The sequence below is a fragment of the Haliotis cracherodii genome, unplaced genomic scaffold (assembly GCF_022045235.1).
Source record: "Haliotis cracherodii isolate W230 unplaced genomic scaffold, xgHalCrac1.p SCAF_12, whole genome shotgun sequence".
Taxonomy (NCBI): Eukaryota; Metazoa; Mollusca; class Gastropoda; order Lepetellida; family Haliotidae; genus Haliotis; species Haliotis cracherodii.
The window spans coordinates 32,309,029-32,328,931 of NW_027266267.1; the positions used below are offsets into that span (position 1 = coordinate 32,309,029).

Consider the following 19,903-nt stretch of genomic DNA (forward strand, 5'->3'; position numbering starts at 1 on the left):
ATACCACAATAATATAGAGCTGCGGCACCCTTTGTCCAAAATAGTGCGTTGACTGTTTGGCCGTTCGGCTGTCTCGCTAAATGAAACCAGCATCAATGTATAAACTATTATATGTCAACAAGGTGGAACAAATTACAAGGGACAGCATGTGAACAACCTTTTTAACAAGACAGTTACATGCAACAATATGATCCCTAACTACATGTGATAGTAAAACATACAATGTGTGTAACCTTCTGTCTTTCAACATTTATGCTTCATGCGAATCACTTCTGTCAAAATTTGATAAACACTGATGTTTTGCACAGTTTTTTAAAATATATCCAGTTTTGTAAAAATATATATATGTATATAAGGAAATAAAAAGCCTCAAAATTCACATTTTCTGAAAATGGGATGAAAATCAAATGCTTTATTTGTTGTGGCCTAACACATGCTGACCACAAATACGACCTACAAAACAATCAATGGTTATTTTCATACAGACTCTCATATAATCCATGTAATCATAGAAACAATTACTTTTATTGTACCAGCTTAGGCCAAAAAGATGTGGTCAATCAGCTTTCCACGGATCCCAGCTATTTTGGTATTCATAGTCCCTAATAAAGCCATGTTATTAGAAAACTCTGTGTTATCATAGGTCCAAAAACAACTGACCAGGAGTCCCTAGCTGTTATCTCTCCTTTGAAGTAGTTTATATAACAGTAAAGAGCTTTTGGATGGTGACAGCTACAAAAACTGTATTAGTTGGTTGAGTTGTAAGGGTCAGATGTTATTTTGAGATTAATTGTTTTGAAATATGGCTGGAGGCTGACCATCTGGGCCACAGTCTGTGTTCTCATCATCCGTGACACATGGACATCATGTCATATTGTGTTTGATTACTGCCCCTTAGACGGGGCACAGTCGGAGAAAGTAATGTGAAAATTATTGACCAAATATTGACCATGTCTGTCCAATGTTATCACTTTTATACTTGCAACGTTTACTGTCACAACTGTTGGAGAATGAAGTTAATGTGATGATGGTGTAGTTTTACATAAACTGTTTTATTTCTAAACACCTGATGTGGTATTAGTAATTCCTGAACTACAAAACGATGACATTTTGTTTCTCTGGTATATTTTGTCTTGTATACATTATGGTTGAACTTGTGATGTATGTGTAATGTGAAACTGTATTTTGTCTCGAAAAGTTCTAATCATATGATCTGTAAAATGTGTTTGTAATATATTGAAAACAAATCAAATTTATTGTCAAAGCTAGTGAGTAGTGTGTTGGCCCCTAGAATTGGTGTTCAGCAATCCATCTTGTCATAAGAGGTAACTAACAGGAAAGGTTGGAAATGCTTGCTGACTTGATTGATGCATATCATTGTTGACTTGATTGATGCATATCATTGTTGACTTGATTGATGTGCACGATGTCAATCACTGGTTTGTCCCAACCAGACTGCTGTGATATAGCTGGAATAGTGCCATGTTAAACAAACAAAGGAGTGTTGACTAGAATAATTATTACTAAAATAAATATCAAATATGCCTATCCGACAAATAAATAATTGATCATAATGTATCATTTAACAGCACAAAAAGCTAAATCTACTGAAAGTGAAAACTGCCAAAATAAAATGTGCACATGAGGAGTCCAACAGGGCTGTCATTTACTGCCCTATTTATTCACAGTAGGTGCTCATAAATCTTATTTTGTGTTGAAATCTTAAACATTGTGACCTTTGTATGATGTGTTTTTAATGATTTAATAAGAAAAGGTCAGTGTATAACTATAACTTCTGAAGTTCAATTATTTATATACTATTATTGTCCTGTTTTGCAAGAATTCTTTGTGTTGCTGTGTCTTTGTGTGGGAGAAAAAAACAAGATCCTTCTTATTGTACCAAACACGTCTCGAGTTATTGGCCTAATTTATGAAAGCATTGACCATGTGGTGATTGTGGTCAGTACATGCCCTGAAGGGGTGGGGATGTATCCCGAGGGGGACGGGACATGCAAGCACAAAACTTGTCCCCTTTATTAGTCTTGGCTGCATTCACAAGGCTTGCCATCTTCCTACTAAAACCATTGAACATGATACCCTTAATTTGTGAAGTCCCTTTGTGGAATTAATTGGGGTTGGAGATGTCCCACAAGTTCTTCAACATGTGTTCTCAAACCAGGGTCAGTTTAATCTGGTCTGAACAGATTACTGCAGAATAGTAGCAATACCCTTTAATGGAGTCCTACTTGCAGCAATGTTAAATGTTTTACCGTAATATGTCAGACAGCACATTGGCACATGCATGTATACTTGACAGCTAACTTATGGGCAAGATTGGGAATGAGAAAATAATGACATAATCATTTGTTATTAGATATATCATGTGTTAGTCAATTGTCACTAAGTATGCAAGCATTCATAATTTTTTTTTTTTTAAAGTGGTTTGTTTATTAGTTTGACATTAACATTAAAATATGGTTGTATGTTAAAGATTTACCATTATCAGCATCAATATTGATGTTTAGTATTACAGAGTGGGAGATGGGGATGAGTTTGCTTTATATTACAAATCTTTGTCTCTGTTTGATATGAACATTAAGGGATTTCATTGTAGGCTGTATTCTGTTCAAAGCAGCATTCAAAACTCAATCCCTCACTCGCTCTCAAGGGCAGGGACTTGTGGATTTGTTTGCAATATCTTTCTGTTGGTTATAAGTATCAAGTTTATATTATCTAGCATTAAATAACAGGACTTTTAAATAAGTTGGGGGGTTTTAAAGAAAGAAATTGCAATATCGTTTGGTTGATTTTAAGTATCAAGTTGATATCATCCAGCATTAAATAATCAGACTTTTAAGTGAGTTCATTATATATCTTATTTTGTTTGTGATATTGTTAAATAAAATAACAGGACTTTAAGATGTCTTTGTTATGTTTTTAATTTTTTGTCATATCATTTTGTGGATTATACATATTAGATTGATATCATCTAGCATGAAATAACAGGACTTTCTGATGAATTCCTTTTACCTTCTTTTCTTTGTGATATCATTTTGTTGACAATAAGTATCATGTCAATACTTTTTGACGAGTTTGTTTTATCTTTTATTTCATAATAGCAATGTTCACATAAAATACTTTATTGTTGTTATGTAAAACCCCATTGATTCACTGCAAAGTACTTCAGCCAGACTTTGTGTTTTGATGCAAGAGATGACTGTCTCATGCCTGAGTCAGGTTGTCCAAGTTACGAAACAAGAGAGCCACGGACAGGTAACGCAGACAAATCACCAAAAGACACACCTGTGTTAATTAGTGTTAGTCATCTTTCAAAGCAAAACATCAAGGCATGGACAGGCTTTGAGACAAGGAAATTCAGTCCTATATCTGGGCTGAGTTTATGAACCTCCCACTGGGCTAAGTGAAGCTGTGTGGGCCAGGGATTGGGTGTCTAATCATGCCGGTCGGCATCACATGCCATACATACATGAATCTGACAACTTGTCACTTTCATTAGGCTTCAACCCCTCTGGAAATCTTTTGAAAAATAGCTCATTTGTTAAAATTAGTAATTTGAAGTTTTGATTAAAAAAGCCTTTATTTTCGAATGTCTTTTGATAAAATAGAAAGCTTTGCTTAAATTAAAATTAAAAATAACATGACGCAAAATATTTATTGGAAATGTGTGTTATTGAAATTTAGACTTAGTCATTTTTGCATACCTTTTATCCATGTCATTATCTTATCTTGGCCATTTCTTGTTTTGTGTATAGCATTAAAGATCTCTCTCTATCTTTCTGTGTATAGCATTAAAAAATCTCCCTCTTTCTGTGTATAGCATTAAATATATCTCTCTTTCTGTGTATAGCAGTAAAGATATCACTCTTTTTGTGTATAGCATTCAAGATCTCGCTCTTTCTGTGTATAGCATTAAAGATCTCTCGCATTCTCTGTATAGCATTAAAGATCTCTCTCTTTCTTTGTATAGCATTCAAGATCTCTCTCATTCTGTGTATAGCATCAAAGATCTCTCTCTTTTTGTGTATAGCATTCAAGATCTCTCTTTCTGTGTATAGCATTAAAGATCTTTCACTTTCAGTGTATAGCATTCAAGATCTCTCTCTTTTTGTGTATAGCATTCAAGATCTCTCTCTTTCTGTGTATAGCATTAAAGATCTTTCTATTTCTGTGTATAGCATTATAGATCTTTCTCTTTCTGTGTATAGTAAAGATCTTTCTCTTTCTGTGTATATAGCATTCAAGATCTTTATACAAGACATTATTACTGATTCAGTCAGTTCTTTTGTTTTTTGACTAGTTCTATAATCCTGGAAAATATGTTAGTTCAACTCAATATAACTTTGTAATTCTTAATCTATATTTTAGTAAAATGAGTAAATATTTTCTTTAATATTTTATAACAAAAATAAAAAATATTTTATGATGACGACTTACTTGGGGCAGTTTAATATTTGTAATAAAAATACAGTCAACCATGTCAAGTTTTAGGGATGAATTTATTCTATAGTACTCTGTCCTACTGAGGGGCTAATGAAACTAAAATTGCATTTATTATCAGGATAGTTGTGTGAAAAGAAAATATGATGATTCACACTGAATCCTAGGAATCTATGAACAATAAAGAAATGACACTTAAGATTCTTGGTAAGGGCCCTTCAATTTAAGAAACCCGCCCAGAATATGAATTAGTTCAACCCATCAAAACCCAAGGGTGACAAAAATTACAAATACTGATTAAGGGCTCTTTAGTCTCACATGCAAGCCCTGAAGATGGGTATATGCATAATGTCATATTCACATTTATTACTCATATTTACCTGCACATGTGTGGTCTTGATTGTGACCTTGTAAACAGAAGTTGATCACTCCGACAAGGACAATATTTAGAAACGTGCATCCCCCACGATGGTGTTTGAACAAGTCATCCAGCTCACTGCCATATTGCTAAAAAGCCCCATAACTCATACAGGGCAAATACTAATCCGTGTATTAGTGAGAGAACATCGCGGGTGAAGAGGCTGCTGGGTCAGTTGGTGTTTTCGGAATCCTACAAAGACAGTGGAATAGGTGGAGTGGGGCTTACTGCCAGGCTGTGTTATTTGTGGCTGTGCACACACAATGTTTTGCAGTCTTGTGAAAGGAAATCCACTTTCAGCTCCTTTCATGGATGTGTTTCATGGGATTAGCCTGTTACATGATTTGATATTGTTGGAATCAGTAGCATTGTGAATTTCTACAATATTGTAAGTTAATGAAGCATGCCCAGGTTACCGGTTGCAGCTTGCTAATGTATAAAGAGTATTATTTTTAGAATGTTGTAAAACAAACAGTTTATTTTGGTTTCCAATTCACAAGTCTGGGTTCTGGAGCATTATCAATATAGGGTAAAGGGGAGACATTATTAAAGAGGGTGGGATGGAGGAATATGGTGTTTAGACATTATTAAGGGGGGTGGGATGGAGGTATATAGTAGCATTTAGACATTATTAAAGGGGGTGCGATGGAGGTGTATAGCATTTGGATATTATTAAAGGGGATGGGATGGAGGTATATAGCATTTAGACATTATTAAAGGGGGTGGGATGGAGGAATATAGCATTTAGACATTATTAAAGGGGGTGGGATGGAGGTATATAGCGTTTAGATATTATTAAAGGGGGTGGGATGGAGGTATATAGCATTTGGATATTATTAAAGGGGATGGGATGAAGGTATATAGCATTTAGACATTATTAAAGGGGGTGGGATGGAGGAATATAGCATTTAGACATTATTAAAGGGGGTGGGATGGAGGTATATAGCGTTTAGATATTATTAAAGGGGGTGGGATGGAGGTATATAGTGTTTAGATATTATTAAAGGGGATGGGCTTGAGGTATATAGCGTTTAAATATTATTAAAAGGGGGTGGGATGGAGGTATATGGCGTTCAGATATTATTAAAGGGGATGGAGGTATATAGCATTTAGACATCATTAATGGATGATTTCCAACCATAATCAAACATCCCCTTGTACTGGTGATCCCCTGCTAATGTATTACCACTCTTTGTCCTCATTCCCACACATTGAGATGCAGGAACTACCCAGGTAGAAGAGCTGCAGTCCTATTTCAACCACCCGTCTGTGTGGCGAGGCAGTGGTCATTGTGTTTGTACAGCACATGAATAACAACATGGAGTAGATGACCTGTGGTCTATAGCAATGCTATCAGTACTACCACATCACTTAACATGCTATTGACATGATGTGTATGCATGTTGATAGAGCTGAGAGAAAGGCGATATCAGCATGATAACACACCAGTGTTTATATTATATATGCATATATGACTCAGTGTTGATCTGCAATTACCATCCTTGTCGATTTCCACAAGTTTGATAAGTTGTGACAATAGCTTGAGATAGCCTTCTGTTCAGCAAGTGTACTGCCAGCCTTATGGTGTATGGGCTGCTTAGTGGTAGTATTAGCGCGCTGATTGCTGTTAATATCGCATTGAAAAGCTGGGACATTTACACGTCTACACCAAGCAAAATGTCATCAGTCATCGTCAATTGCCGTGGTAATGATATTTACAACACTAATAATACATATGACATTGCCGGTGCTGTCTGACAAAATAATCATAGCAACGTACGACAGTAAATGTGGATGAAATTGACATGACAGAGGATGGAACATCTCAATTACTGCTAATGCATTTTTGATTTAGTTTTTAAAATAGGTGTCATTGTGGAGGCTGTGATTGTGTCAATATCATACCTGAAATCTCTACCTCACAAATAACCCCCTACAACTTGAGCCTGAAATTAATGGTATTAGTCGTACCGTGACAATATCAAAGGAGCAGGTAGGATAAGGATTTGGATCAAATTTTAATGTTGCGGGAGAATTTGAAACATTAGTATACAAATTGTCAGACATGTTCCAGTGGCTGATAACTAGCCTCTTTTCTTTCTTACTCTTGCAATTTGGGACATGGTGAAATATGTAGGTGTGGCTAAATGAGAGAAAATGGCTGATTTCAAAAGAAAATATAAGTATGATGATCAAGTCTGTGACCAAACATTTGGCCATGACAGGCCTCAAAGTTAAAACTAATTTGGACGCCATGGTAATTATAATTTCCACTCTGCGACCTATATTATTTAAGCAGTTGGGTTCTTGGACAAACTGAAGCCAGCAACTTGAATACTAACTGCATATTACAGAAATACAATACATTAATAAATACTGATACACTGAACTAAAATTTCATTTAAAAAATCTAAAAATCAATTGTATGGGAAATATTAATCGACCATTTTATCAAGTATTTTCAACAACATTACTAACGACAAAGCTTGTTACACTGAACGTAGGAATCAGTTTTGCTGCAGTTAGCTACAAGCAGATCAGATATGCTTCAACCGTATTATACATTACTGATTATTGTCTTGAAGTTCGGCTCCTTCATTCTTCACCTGGCTCCCTGAAAACAATCCTTAGGAGCCAAAGACTCCTAAGGAAAAAATCAACTTTGAGGCCAGCATGTTTGTACTGGGTTTTTTCTACATGTATGAAAATCAGCATGTTTCAATGATCTGCTCATGTTCAAATATAAACAAAACACTTCCTAAAACTCTAAAATCAACCTTTTTGACATATTTGATCTTTCTCTATGCATTGGGTGTTGTCATAAGTCCAAAACATACAGTGCTTGACATGAAAAAAGCCTAGTTCTCATTCATATAAACACATCTGATAGCTTTCTTAACAATTTCTAAAAGTTGTGCTCAAATCTTAAATTATGCAGATCTCCTTCAGGCAAACAAGGTCGTAAGCCTACATTGTCTTCTCCAAACACAAAACTGCATGAAGATATTTGTGCTCCTTTCAGAAAAACGATAAAATAAATATGTTTTGCTAACATTTTACTGGAATGCTTTAAAAACACAAACTGCACACTATACTTTTTATAATTGCCTATATTTAACGTCAACCAAATAACATGCTTGTAATAAAACCTTACATCAAGCCAACATTTGTTTATGCTTAAAATTGCCGACATGGCAACTTTACGTTTCCCCTTGGGTGTAGACAGGATCCCAGTAGGAAGGTACCTATCGATTCTCAAACCAGTACACTCGGGGCCAAAGCAGTTGACAGCTGTGCATTTATCCTTTTAAACGAACACATTACAAAGCTTCCAGTAATTGAATAAACTAAAAGGTACAATTCAATTAAATGTGATAAGAAAATGCATGTAGACAAGTGTCCAGTCGACCATTTTAGTCTTTCAGTGCAATTTCCACACAGCAGTTCCTATCCTGAAGTCTGTTAATCAAATGATCAATGGTAAGACGCCAACAATGCATGGGTGTTTAATTCCTGTGTCGTCATCGCTGTATGCAGTGTGGCACGTAGAGTGGTACAACATAGGATGTGGAGGATCACACAATTTGACTACCGTCTTTGATTCCGTGATCGTTTGTGTCAGTGACTCTAGGAGATAGCGTATCAGGGTATGCTTCACTGGGGATGACAAGAATCCTTTATTCTTTGATAGGGTTTTAATACAGTTCCTTAGATAATGGGAAGAATTGTGTCATTATTTGTATTATTTTCAGCGGTTTTCTTATGACTCACACTGAAAAAGGGATGTAGTGCCTTGAGAGGTTATGCAGTGTCATTTCTCATATGGTCAGTTATAATATTCTTGTTTCCCATGATGTTTTGTCCAAACTGACTTGGTAGATTGAAAGGATTTTTTTATTTTGTGTGTGTAGGTTACAAAACTATAAAGTTCAAATATGATCTGGGCTTGAGTATGAAGACAGTTCAGGCCATGGTGACCACTTCTAGGTTCCCCTTTGAATCTAACACACTTTGAATGGATGGCTTGTGCAAATAGTTGAATATGATTCCAAAAAGAAATTTGGCTTGAAAATATCTTTTCTTATCAGTGCTTAAGCAAGTCAAATTTCCTTTCCGCAACCCATTCCAACTTTTTTGACAAGCCATCCATAAAATAATGTTATGTTTATAGGCAATTTTAGGGCGGGCCGGTAATGAGAAACATATTTTTTAACAACCATGGTTATTAATGCAACTACTTTCAAAATAATAGCCTTTATTGCAACTGTAATGTTATAACAGAATTACAAATGTAGCTAATATGGCTGTATAATATCTTTTAGCTAATTAAGCTCTAATGGTTTTATTAACATAATGCAGAAACACTTGCTTATCATTCATGTTTTACTTGAAATGTCCCATGCTCCTGTGGAACTTATGCAGGCTGGTTCCTGGGTGTTTATGCCTTGTGTCACCTTTTATGATACATAAATATGGAATCATGTAACGTGATACACAATTTGATACACAGGAAAAGATACAGGATTGATACACAATATAACAGACCAAAGTTCAAGATTGGTCATGACAATAATTGTATTTCCAGAGCTGTCTGAGAGATTGGTCTGTGAGTCATGACAAATAAACTTGGTTTCATAACACTGTTACCATAGCTTCATTTTGAATGTGATTTGAATGACACAATTTTTCCTAAAAATAAACAGCCAATCAAAGCCGTTATAAGATGGTACTTGTTAGTTCTAGTACATGCAGCCACACCCTATACAAGTGCAATAATCTAGAATGCTACACTGAACCCAATTTCACCTCAAGTCCCATACAATCAGAAACAATAATTTGTATTACAAATTTGTATAAAAATATTACAATTACTGGCAGAAGTTTGTAAATAGGACAATTACCTGCTGCAATGTTTGTAACCTGTAAATTGTTTATTAAACTAATAACGGTAGGATTTAAGAACTGACTTCAATGTTTCTTTTTGCATTTATGGAGTTATACACATGTAGACTGGTGTGCTGCTGTAAATAAGTTTGCATGTTAGTTTCTATGTTTAAACTCTAGAAATACAAGAACATATTGAAGTCAATTCTTCTAAATAAATATACCAACAATAGCTTCACAGAATGCTTATTTATTCATTGACACAAAAATAACTGTTGACGATAATACAAAATCTGTGACATCATTCAGCCCAGTAACATAAGCTCTGGCCATCTATTCTGAGCCAATCAGGAATAGCGGAACTACTTTCAGTTTATATATCGTATAATGGGCAGGTTTCTCAGCAGGATAAAGCCAAAGGATAAAATTGGTATCTCCTGGGGTCATCCAGTGCAATTATATTTTTGTCTGTAAACCCGAGGCAAACAATATTTTCCAGTATTTTAAGAAAACCAGGCGCTCCTCGCTTTCTCTTTTTGAAGAGTCTCGGTGATCTTAATGCTTAGAATATTGTATGAGTATCTTAGGCATGTCGCCACGCTGCATTGTCTATAATTGTCCCTCTGTTTTCAGGTGGGTCAACACTGTTGTCCTGAGTGAACGATTCGGAGGATATATTCTCCCACTAAAGAACCAACTGTCTGAAGGTAAGACAATATATTACGATGTTTTTGCTACCAAAAAAACAAATAGCCTATTTTAAAACATTTTACAATAAACATTTTACAATAAACATTCAAATAAACATTTCAAATAAACATTTCACAATAAACATTTCACAATAAACATTTAACAGTAATCATTTCACAGTAAACATTTCACAGTAAACATTTCACAGTAAACATTTCTCAATAAACATTTAACAGTAATCATTTTACACTAAACATTTCACACTAAACATTTTTCAATAAACATTAAACAGTAATCATTTCACAGTAAACGTTTCTCAATAAACCTTTTACAATAAAAATTTAACAGTAATCATTTTACACTAAACATTTCTCAATAAACATTTAACAGTAATCATTTCACAGTAAATGTTTCTCAATAAACATTCTACAATAAACATTTCACAGTAAACGTTTCTCAATAAACCTTTTACAATAAACATTTCACAGTAATCATTTTACATTAAACATTTCACACTAAACATTTAACAGTAATCATTTCACAGTAAACGTTTCTCAATAAACATTCTACAATAAACATTTCACAGTAAACGTTTCTCAATAAACCTTTTACAATAAACATTTAACAGTAATCATTTTACAAAAACATTTCTCAATAAACATTTAACAGCAATCATTTCACAGTAAACATTTCTCAATAAACATTCTACAATAAACATTTCACAGTAAACGTTTCTCAATAAACCTTTTACACTAAATATGAATACAAAAACAGGGAACCAATGAGGTACCTTTGTTATCTTAGAACTGTCAGTCCTCCAGGAAAAAACATTAAAAATATCAAATTCTTCCCAAATTGCGAACTTTATTTAGGAGCTTTAATTTGGAATTGATGCCAGTTTGTTTTAGAATCGTTAAAATGCCAGGTTGAAAGAGATACAAAGAAATTCAAACCTTAAAAAAGATTCTTGAACAATCTGTGACCCAGATGCAGGCTGATTTGTTCATTTCACAAGCTAATTAAAATGCCGATGAATCATGATCAGACAGGGATTAGTTTTTCCTGATTTTCTTGAATGTCTTTGAACCATGAAGGAATTTTCACCTTAGGTTAAAACTATTTCAATTTTTCACAAAATTTAATTTACGACAGCCCCCTAATTCCCCGCTATGCAGTTTGGTAGTATAAAGATGCATGCTGATGTTTTAACACATTCAATACCCAATGTTACTCCATAAGATGTGTCAAATTAAAAAAATCGGTTATGCGTGAAAATTGTTTGTTGTGTTGGTAGTAATTAAGAAATGGGATTTGGAGATTTGGGCCTATTGTGATTAAAATTTGGTTCTGTTAATTCAGACTTTTTCTGGACCAGATGCTTAAGGGTAGCAGTCAGGACGGGCGGAAATTAAAATCATAATCTTCTGAAATTGAAATTTGCTTTCACTGTGGAAACTGATTTGTCATAAAGGTGGTGCTAGAAATGCCCATGTAATGGTCGCCGTGACAATGTGCTGTCACAGTAGGAGTGCCAGGTTTGGGAAGCGAGGATGTTGGGTGGATGAAGTGATGTGTTTGAAAGAAAACGTTTTTTTGGTCAGCAGTGATGCATTGGGAACTGCCCGAGGATTCGTGTCTCCCTCTGCGGTTCTGCATTAACGAACAAGTGACAATTACAATTTTAATGAGCCCACAAATTCATTCTTGAAGGTTTGGTTTTTAAAATGCTTATTGTTTTCATTGCTTCATGTCGGTGATGAGCAGATCACTTTGCATGATTCCCAGGGAGCTGAAATGGCTTAAATTGGATGAGGGCATGTCTAAAACTCAAATAATCTCCACATTTGCAAATCATTTGTGGTAAGTTAAAAACATTCATCTTCTTGTGGGCAAGCCTGATACCACAAAAAGAATTCAAACACAAATCATAATTAAAAAATTGTTATCTGTATCAAACAGCCGACTGACAAACTATTGATCATATAAAATGCCCAGTCTATTCTCATGTCGAAGACATTTTAAGGTTTTTGCAAGAAAACATAAAAAACAAATGTCATAGTTGTGCTTCTAATCCCATAACTGAATTTACAAGCCTTCATAATCCTAGTGGAAACTGATCTGAAAAACATTTCAACCTAAAATGAAAATTGACAACAAGAATGCATTTATCACAATCCTGTCTTTGTACAAAAACAGATAACTTAAAAGAAAAGGAATTGGAACATATTTGTTTCCAGTTTTTAGAAACATTACTCTGGAGGATGTTCTTGTTGACATATGGTTGCAAAGATTTCTACAGAAAATATCCGTAACTGATTCCATTAATGTGTCTTTGTGTTATGAAGAAAGGGAAAATACTACTTTCCTGACACAACCCATCAGATAAAACACAAATGGCATCATCACTTTTCATGGGTCTTGTTCCAAGTTGCGATTCATCAAGACTGTCTAAACCGGCAGAGGTGATGGCATATTTTGCAATTTGTGCTCTTCTTAGAGCATTCTGTCAGAGAGTTCTTAAAGGGCAGATAACTCTATGATGGAGCACATCTCTATAGCTCCTATCCTCCTATTTTTTAGCTTCATGAGCTTTGTCATTCTATTATCAGGACAAGGCTATTAGATGTTATGGTACTCTCATCAGTTGTGAGGGCGATAGTATCTGTATTAATCTCTGTTATCACACTTGTAGCATGAAGTTTTGTAGGGCGTACCATAAATCAGAGGAGATAATTCTAAATGGCTGATATTGTAACTGTGTGCTACATTTTCATAATAGCTAGCAGAACACTGACACAGAGCGTATGGTGACCTGAAACAGTTTATCTTTTGACCTTTAAATGTCTTGCATCTTCTGGGTGTTTTTCTCATGAATATTCATAGGGACTAAGCTAGGTTATGTCAGGTCATGTATACTATTGATCTAGTTGGTAACTATAGAATGGTTTGTTTTTTATGTATGAGCTATTCAGTTTTTCAAAAAAGTTCAATTTGGTTGCAATTTGTTTTAAATTCTGACATGACAAGGCAGGGTACCTGGATGTGGCTGGAGTTATTGCCCCTTACTGTCAACACTGCATTGTCACATAAATCTTTGCAGAAGTGATTCCTTATGCAAAGTAATTTTGATGGCAAAGTCGTCTCGTTACTGCTTTGCAAGATTCTTGGCAACAACTTGGGTGGGTAGTGATAAGAATATTTAAAAAGCTGTAAAGGCAACACTCATTGCAACCCATACAACCTCCCTCTTTCCCTCACTCCCTCAAACTCACACTCCCCCTTCTTCCCTCTTTCCATCAAAACCTCCCTCCCTCACTCCCTCCCTCACTCACTGGGAGCTGCCTGGGGTGGTCCACATTGACAAAGTCAAGACTCTTACAGGTCCATACATACAATATTCAGACAAAGAAGCAGTGGTGAAAATAAGTTTATGTTATCAGCCTCTCAACCTAAGTCTGTTCTTTCCTTATTCTTATGAATCTGCCTGAGGAACATCTATCTGCAGGCCATGGCATGGGGAGAATACATTAAAACATGGCTGAAAGTCTTCCCATAACTGTATGGAAATCATATTTAACTGATTATGAAACCAAAACATGTTTTAAAAAATGTCATGTTATCCCCATCTGTAAAGTAGATATGCTCTACAACTTTGTGTGCTGTCCCTTAGCTTAGTCGTCCCGTCCCTCCCGCCAGCACTTCACCACCCCCAGGGAATATGTCACATTGCCCCTCCCGCCAGCACTTCACCACCCACAGGGAATATGTCACATCGTCCCTCCCGCCAGCACTTCACCACCCACAGGGAATATGTCACATTGTCCCTGCCGCCAGCACTTCACCACCCACAAGGAATATGTCCCGTCCCTCCCGCCAGCACTTCACCACCCACAAGGAATATGTCCCGTCCCTCCCGCCAGCACTTCACCACCCACAGGGAATATATCACATTGTCCCTCCCACCAGCACTTCACCACCCACAGGGAATATGTCACATCGTCCCTCCCGCCAGCACTTCACCACCCACAGGGAATATGTCACATTGTCTCTGCCGCCAGCACTTCACCACCCACAGGGAACATGTCACATCGTCTCTGCCGCCAGCACTTCACCACCCACAGGGAATATGTCACATTGTCCCTGCCGCCAGCACTTCACCACCCACAGGGAACATGTCACATCGTCTCTGCCGCCAGCACTTCACCACCCACAGGGAATATGTCCCGTCCCTCCCGCCAGCACTTCACCACCCACAGGGAATATGTCACATTGTCCCTGCTACCAGCACTTCACCACCCACAGGGAATACGTCACATCATCCCTGCCGCCAGCACTTCACCACCCACAGGGAATATGTCACATCGCCCCTGCTACCAGCACTTCACCACCCACAGGGAATATGTCACATTGTCCCTCTTGCCAGCACTTCACCACCCACAGGGAATATGTCACATTGTCCCTGCCGCCAGCACTTCACCACCCACAGGGAACATGTCACATCGTCTCTGCCGCCAGCACTTCACCACCCACAGGGAATATGTCCCGTCCCTCCCGCCAGCACTTCACCACCCACAGGGAATATGTCACATTGTCCCTGCTACCAGCACTTCACCACCCACAGGGAATACGTCACATCATCCCTGCCGCCAGCACTTCACCACCCACAGGGAATATGTCACATCGCCCCTGCTACCAGCACTTCACCACCCACAGGGAATATGTCACATTGTCCCTCTTGCCAGCACTTCACCACCCACAGGGAATATGTCCCGTCCCTCCCGCCAGCACTTCACCACCCACAGGGAACATGTCACATTGTCTCTGCCACCAGCACTTCACCACCCACAGGGAATATGTCACATCCTCCATGCTCAAAGCAAAAGACAAACAACCTGTTTGCAAAAGTATTTCTTTTGTTTGACACTCTTGATATGACAAAAAGGGCCCTGATAATACATCATACTCTTGAATATGCAAAAATTCTTTACATTTATCCTAAAATATTCCTGAGCAATTTTGATTGTGATCTTTCGAAAATAATAGACGAGGGCATTAAATTATAACTTATAATGAACTTCTTGTCAAGTCATTACCAAGTGCATCTTCGTCAGTACTAAGTACTAAGTCCATGTTAAAGTATGGGAATAGCGGTTGATCACATTTGGCAGGAGTCCCTAGATGCTTGTGTCCATTATGCTGGAGGCAGTCGTTGATAACCAGGAATGGTAGCGCCATGTTTAATAGGATTGCAAGTGTGCATGAAAACCCCTCTCCAGATAGACAATATAATGTGTTTGATAAAATGTATATATCACTCCTGATTTACATGTGACTCTGTACCAGTCCAAGTGATGTTTTTTGTTCAATATTTTCAATCAATTTTGCACATGAAATTTGGAACAGGATTATTAAAGATATTTATCGTTTTCTCCGAGGAGCTATTCAATTTTAGATCTTTTCGAACTGAATCCATTCAGTCGGAACAATATTATGACATGTGACAAGATTAGATTTTAATAGTTTGAAGTTTAGTAAAAAATCACAGTTTTAGAGAATTTATTAAAATTTGAGCAAAATCAAATCAGGAATCATTAAAATGTTTGCATTTTTATTGATAATTCTTTCTCACAAGAATTTTAGATAACACATCAGAATTTTGTTCCAGAAAACTGGCATCAGTTTTAATCTTTGAACTTATCAGTTTGCAACTTAATTGCATTTCTAAGGATGGTAAAGGGTTGGCCAGTGATGAGGGTGTCAGTTTGCCATGCACGAGCCCTGGGTTTGATCCCCAACATGTTAAGCTCAATACCCCCAACACAAAGTAAGTTGTGCTAAAAGTAGTTTAAAAAACATTTTGTACATGTGGAGATAATTCAATTTTGCTCAACTTTTGTGAAGCATATGAATTGAGTCAAATAACTTGTCTTACTTACAATCATGATAATAATAGCTATAAAATAACTATCCATTTAACTTGCTCAAAGTGCATGACATTTCATGACAGGTGTGTATTCTACCGGGTACCCAGTGACTGTGACATTTCAGAGCTCCCATTTGAGGCATACAATCCATGCTGCCTGATACACAATAGGTGTGTATTCTACCGGGTACCCAGTGACTGTGACATTTCAGAGCTCCCATTGGAGGCATACAATCCATGCTGCCTGATACATGATAGGTGTGTATTCTACCGGGTACCCAGTGACTGTGACATTTCAGAGTTTCCATTGGAGGCATACAATCCATGCTGCCTGATACATGATAGGTGTGTATTCTACCGTGTACCCAGTGACTGTGACATTTCAGAGTTTCCATTGGAGGCATACAATCCATGCTGCCTGATACATGATAGGTGTGTATTCTACCGGGTACCCAGTGACTGTGACATTTCAGAGTTTCCATTGGAGGCATACAATCCATGCTGCCTGATACATGATAGGTGTGTATTCTACCGGGTACCCAGTGACTGCTGGGTGAATTGAGGTATAGTTCAAATGAAGGCACAGCACTTCTCAATTTTATTATAATCCTTTCCTCCTACATAAGTTTAGTTTTTAACATTAAGCTACTAATTATATTACATCTTATTAATTATTTTCAATTTCATATTGTTTGTGACATTGGGCTGTTGTAGGTTGATCCATTTACTGTAGAATGGTGGGGTTGAACCCCGACTGGGTATATTATGACCTGAGATTTCCTTATGTTGATATTTTGAACAGTTTCAATCGACTGGCTGAAATATCCAAAGCAATGGTTACAGAAATTAAATAAGAAATCCACTTAGCAATAAAAGATTTTTGTTAAAAACAATAAAAAATATTGAATATTAAGCAAATATATTCTGACTGGGAAAGAGGGCATGTCTGATATACTCTGCCTCGATCTGCTACGAAGCATGTCTTCCCGTAGTTGTGTCAAGATTCCTTAGCAACCGACAGTGATATGGAAGCACAGTTTCTGCTTTTCGTCTGCACTGCTGATGTGAATGATGGCACGCAGCTGGGAAGATACAGCTTTGATAACAGCTGAAGCCGTTCAGGGTCTTAGTCCGGGGTTGAGACCAATTTCCCTAACACTACCCAAGCTGTAGCATGTCTGATTTTATCTTTTTTCATTTACATAAAAATTCAGTGGCGGAGACTCTATCCTTGATTATAAAGATTTGTCAATGTTAAAGGTTCCTAGGCCCCATTTTGACTTTTGATTTAGGCCAAAGCCTGCTGAATTTTGTAATCTTCAATTCTTTGCCTGTCGTGGAAAGGTCAGAGGTTACCATTTGAAGGTCATGGGTCATGTTTGCCATATCAGGCACAAAGTTTAGGAACGGCATGTTTGAAAAGTTGTAAAATTATTTTTCACTTTGTCACTTGGCTTTTATTCCAAGTGTGAGATTTCTAGAAGCCTAACAGAGAATTTTATTGCCTATTGGATATTTTTTTTAAAAATGACTAATTTTGACTCAAAATGTTTCATCTTTAATTAATCTATGCAGCAATCCCTCACAATTATTGGCTGCATCAGTAGAGAGCCCGGTAATCAGAATGAGCCATAAGAAAAGAGAAAAAAATACAAATAATCATTTGCACTTTGAAATGAAAGATGTTGGAAACATGAGGGCGAGAAACAGTTTTGTTGCTTTCCCATCTCTTTCTCATTTAAAAATATATTTTTTCAATATTTTGAGATTTAGAAATAAAATTAATGTTCTAAAACTATAACCTGAGATTTCATTGTACCAATCATGTTTGTTATTGTTTTGAAAACCAAAAAAACATAATGTGTATTGCATGGAATAATCCTAATGTCTATAAGGGTTATTATTACACTTGAACCTGATTAATACATACACCATGAAATGGTAATCTTCCTACAGTGTGTGTGTGTGTGTGTGTGTGTGTGTGTGTGTGTGTGTGTGTGTGTGTGTGTGTGTGTGTGTGTGTGTGTGTGTGTGTGTGTGTGTGTGCGCATGTGTGTGTGTGTGTGCGCATGTGTGTGTGTGTGTGTGCATGTGTGTGTGTGTGTGTGCATGTGTGTGTGTGTGGCTGCTTGTACTAGTCTGGACTAATGCTGATTTTATAGTGCTAGCCCACTGAGATACCATGCTGCAGTTTAACATGAATACCTCACTCAGACACAGTATACTGACTTTGAGCCAAGCAGTCCTTGTTTTAGCCCATTAATGCTGAGCGCCAGGCATGGTAAACACAAGTACCATCTTTTACCATCTTTTGGTATGACGTGGCTGGGGATTGAGCCCCCAAACTTCCTCTCTCTGGGCGGACGCTCTAGTCCACTAGACCACTGAGGCGGTTCTTTGAAAGAAAAGTTATAGTGATCGATTGGCGAAAATCAGAAATGGACAGACTAAATTCCATGTATTTCTTATGAGAATGGAATGTCAGTTCAATAGAATAGGCATGCTACAATTATACATGCTTGAGTTAGTTTTTAACTATAATGATTCAAACAGGCGGGTGACATGGTATATATTATTTACATCCCAATTTCATACAGGATGCAATATTGTCTGTGCTGTAAAACCCTGAGGGACACTCATGCAGAGCCACAGAAATACTCTTGACACCATGGTAACTGATGTACAGAAACATTGACTTGAACCTGCATCAACAACAGCCAGCCAGTCTTACCATGACAATACCAGCTGACTCACAAGACTGGCTCACTGCTGTAGAAAGCATAAGACAAATATGTCTTTCACTGGGGACAAAATAGAAATTGTGTACAATTGTTCGGATGATTCTTGACACGCTCTGTGACAAACATTCACACAATGAGACCAGAAAAAGTGATGGTGCAATGCAAGTGAGGCAGTGATAGCATCACCTCACGGTGCTTCAGCAACAGGAGCTGTCGCTACTTGTGTAAAGAAGGGGGTCAAGTGTGTGCACATGCTTATCAATTCTACAGGGTGTTGATTTGGACTGAAAATACCTTGAAGGGTGACAGAAAAAACCATGGTATGCACAAAACTGCAGCTTGATGGCGTGATTATGAAAATAGTTGTGAGATTCTGTTCAGGATTGTAATGTGAGGAGGATAAGATAATAAAAATTTCCTCAGAGAACATATGATTGTCCTCAGCCTTAAACAGTAGGTGAGAGAGTGTATTTGTGGGTGGGTGGGTGTTTGTCTTGAGTGAGGTAGTGTATGTATGTGGGTGTGGGTGGGTGAGTGAGTGTATGTGTGGGTAAGTGAGGGAGTAGGCGGGTGGGGGGCGGGCAGGCATGCGGGCGGCCGGGCAGGCGAGGGAGCAGTTTTCCAGTAATATCGCGGCATGTGAGCTTGATGTGGGAGGAAAGCCCATAGTGATGCAGGTCTTACCTAAACAGTGCCACTTTGATGAAACCTGTGTACCTATCTTGCAGAAAATCCTTTTTAGGGCAGAATCTTGCAGAATCTTGCATTTATCTGTCACAGAATTCGTCA

The 19,903-nt window shown here is 37.3% G+C and overlaps 1 protein-coding gene across 2 annotated transcripts in view; it reads left to right on the top strand.

Annotated features, from left to right (window-relative positions):
- The window catches only part of LOC139458355 (roundabout homolog 2-like), a 471,546-nt gene that overhangs the window by 69,954 nt on the left and 381,689 nt on the right, over window positions 1-19,903 (top strand). For both annotated transcript variants that reach the window (XM_071239757.1, XM_071239758.1), the window contains exon 2: window positions 10,394-10,467. The gene's annotated coding sequence lies outside the window, so the exon portion shown is untranslated. The remainder of the gene's footprint in view (window positions 1-10,393; window positions 10,468-19,903) is intronic.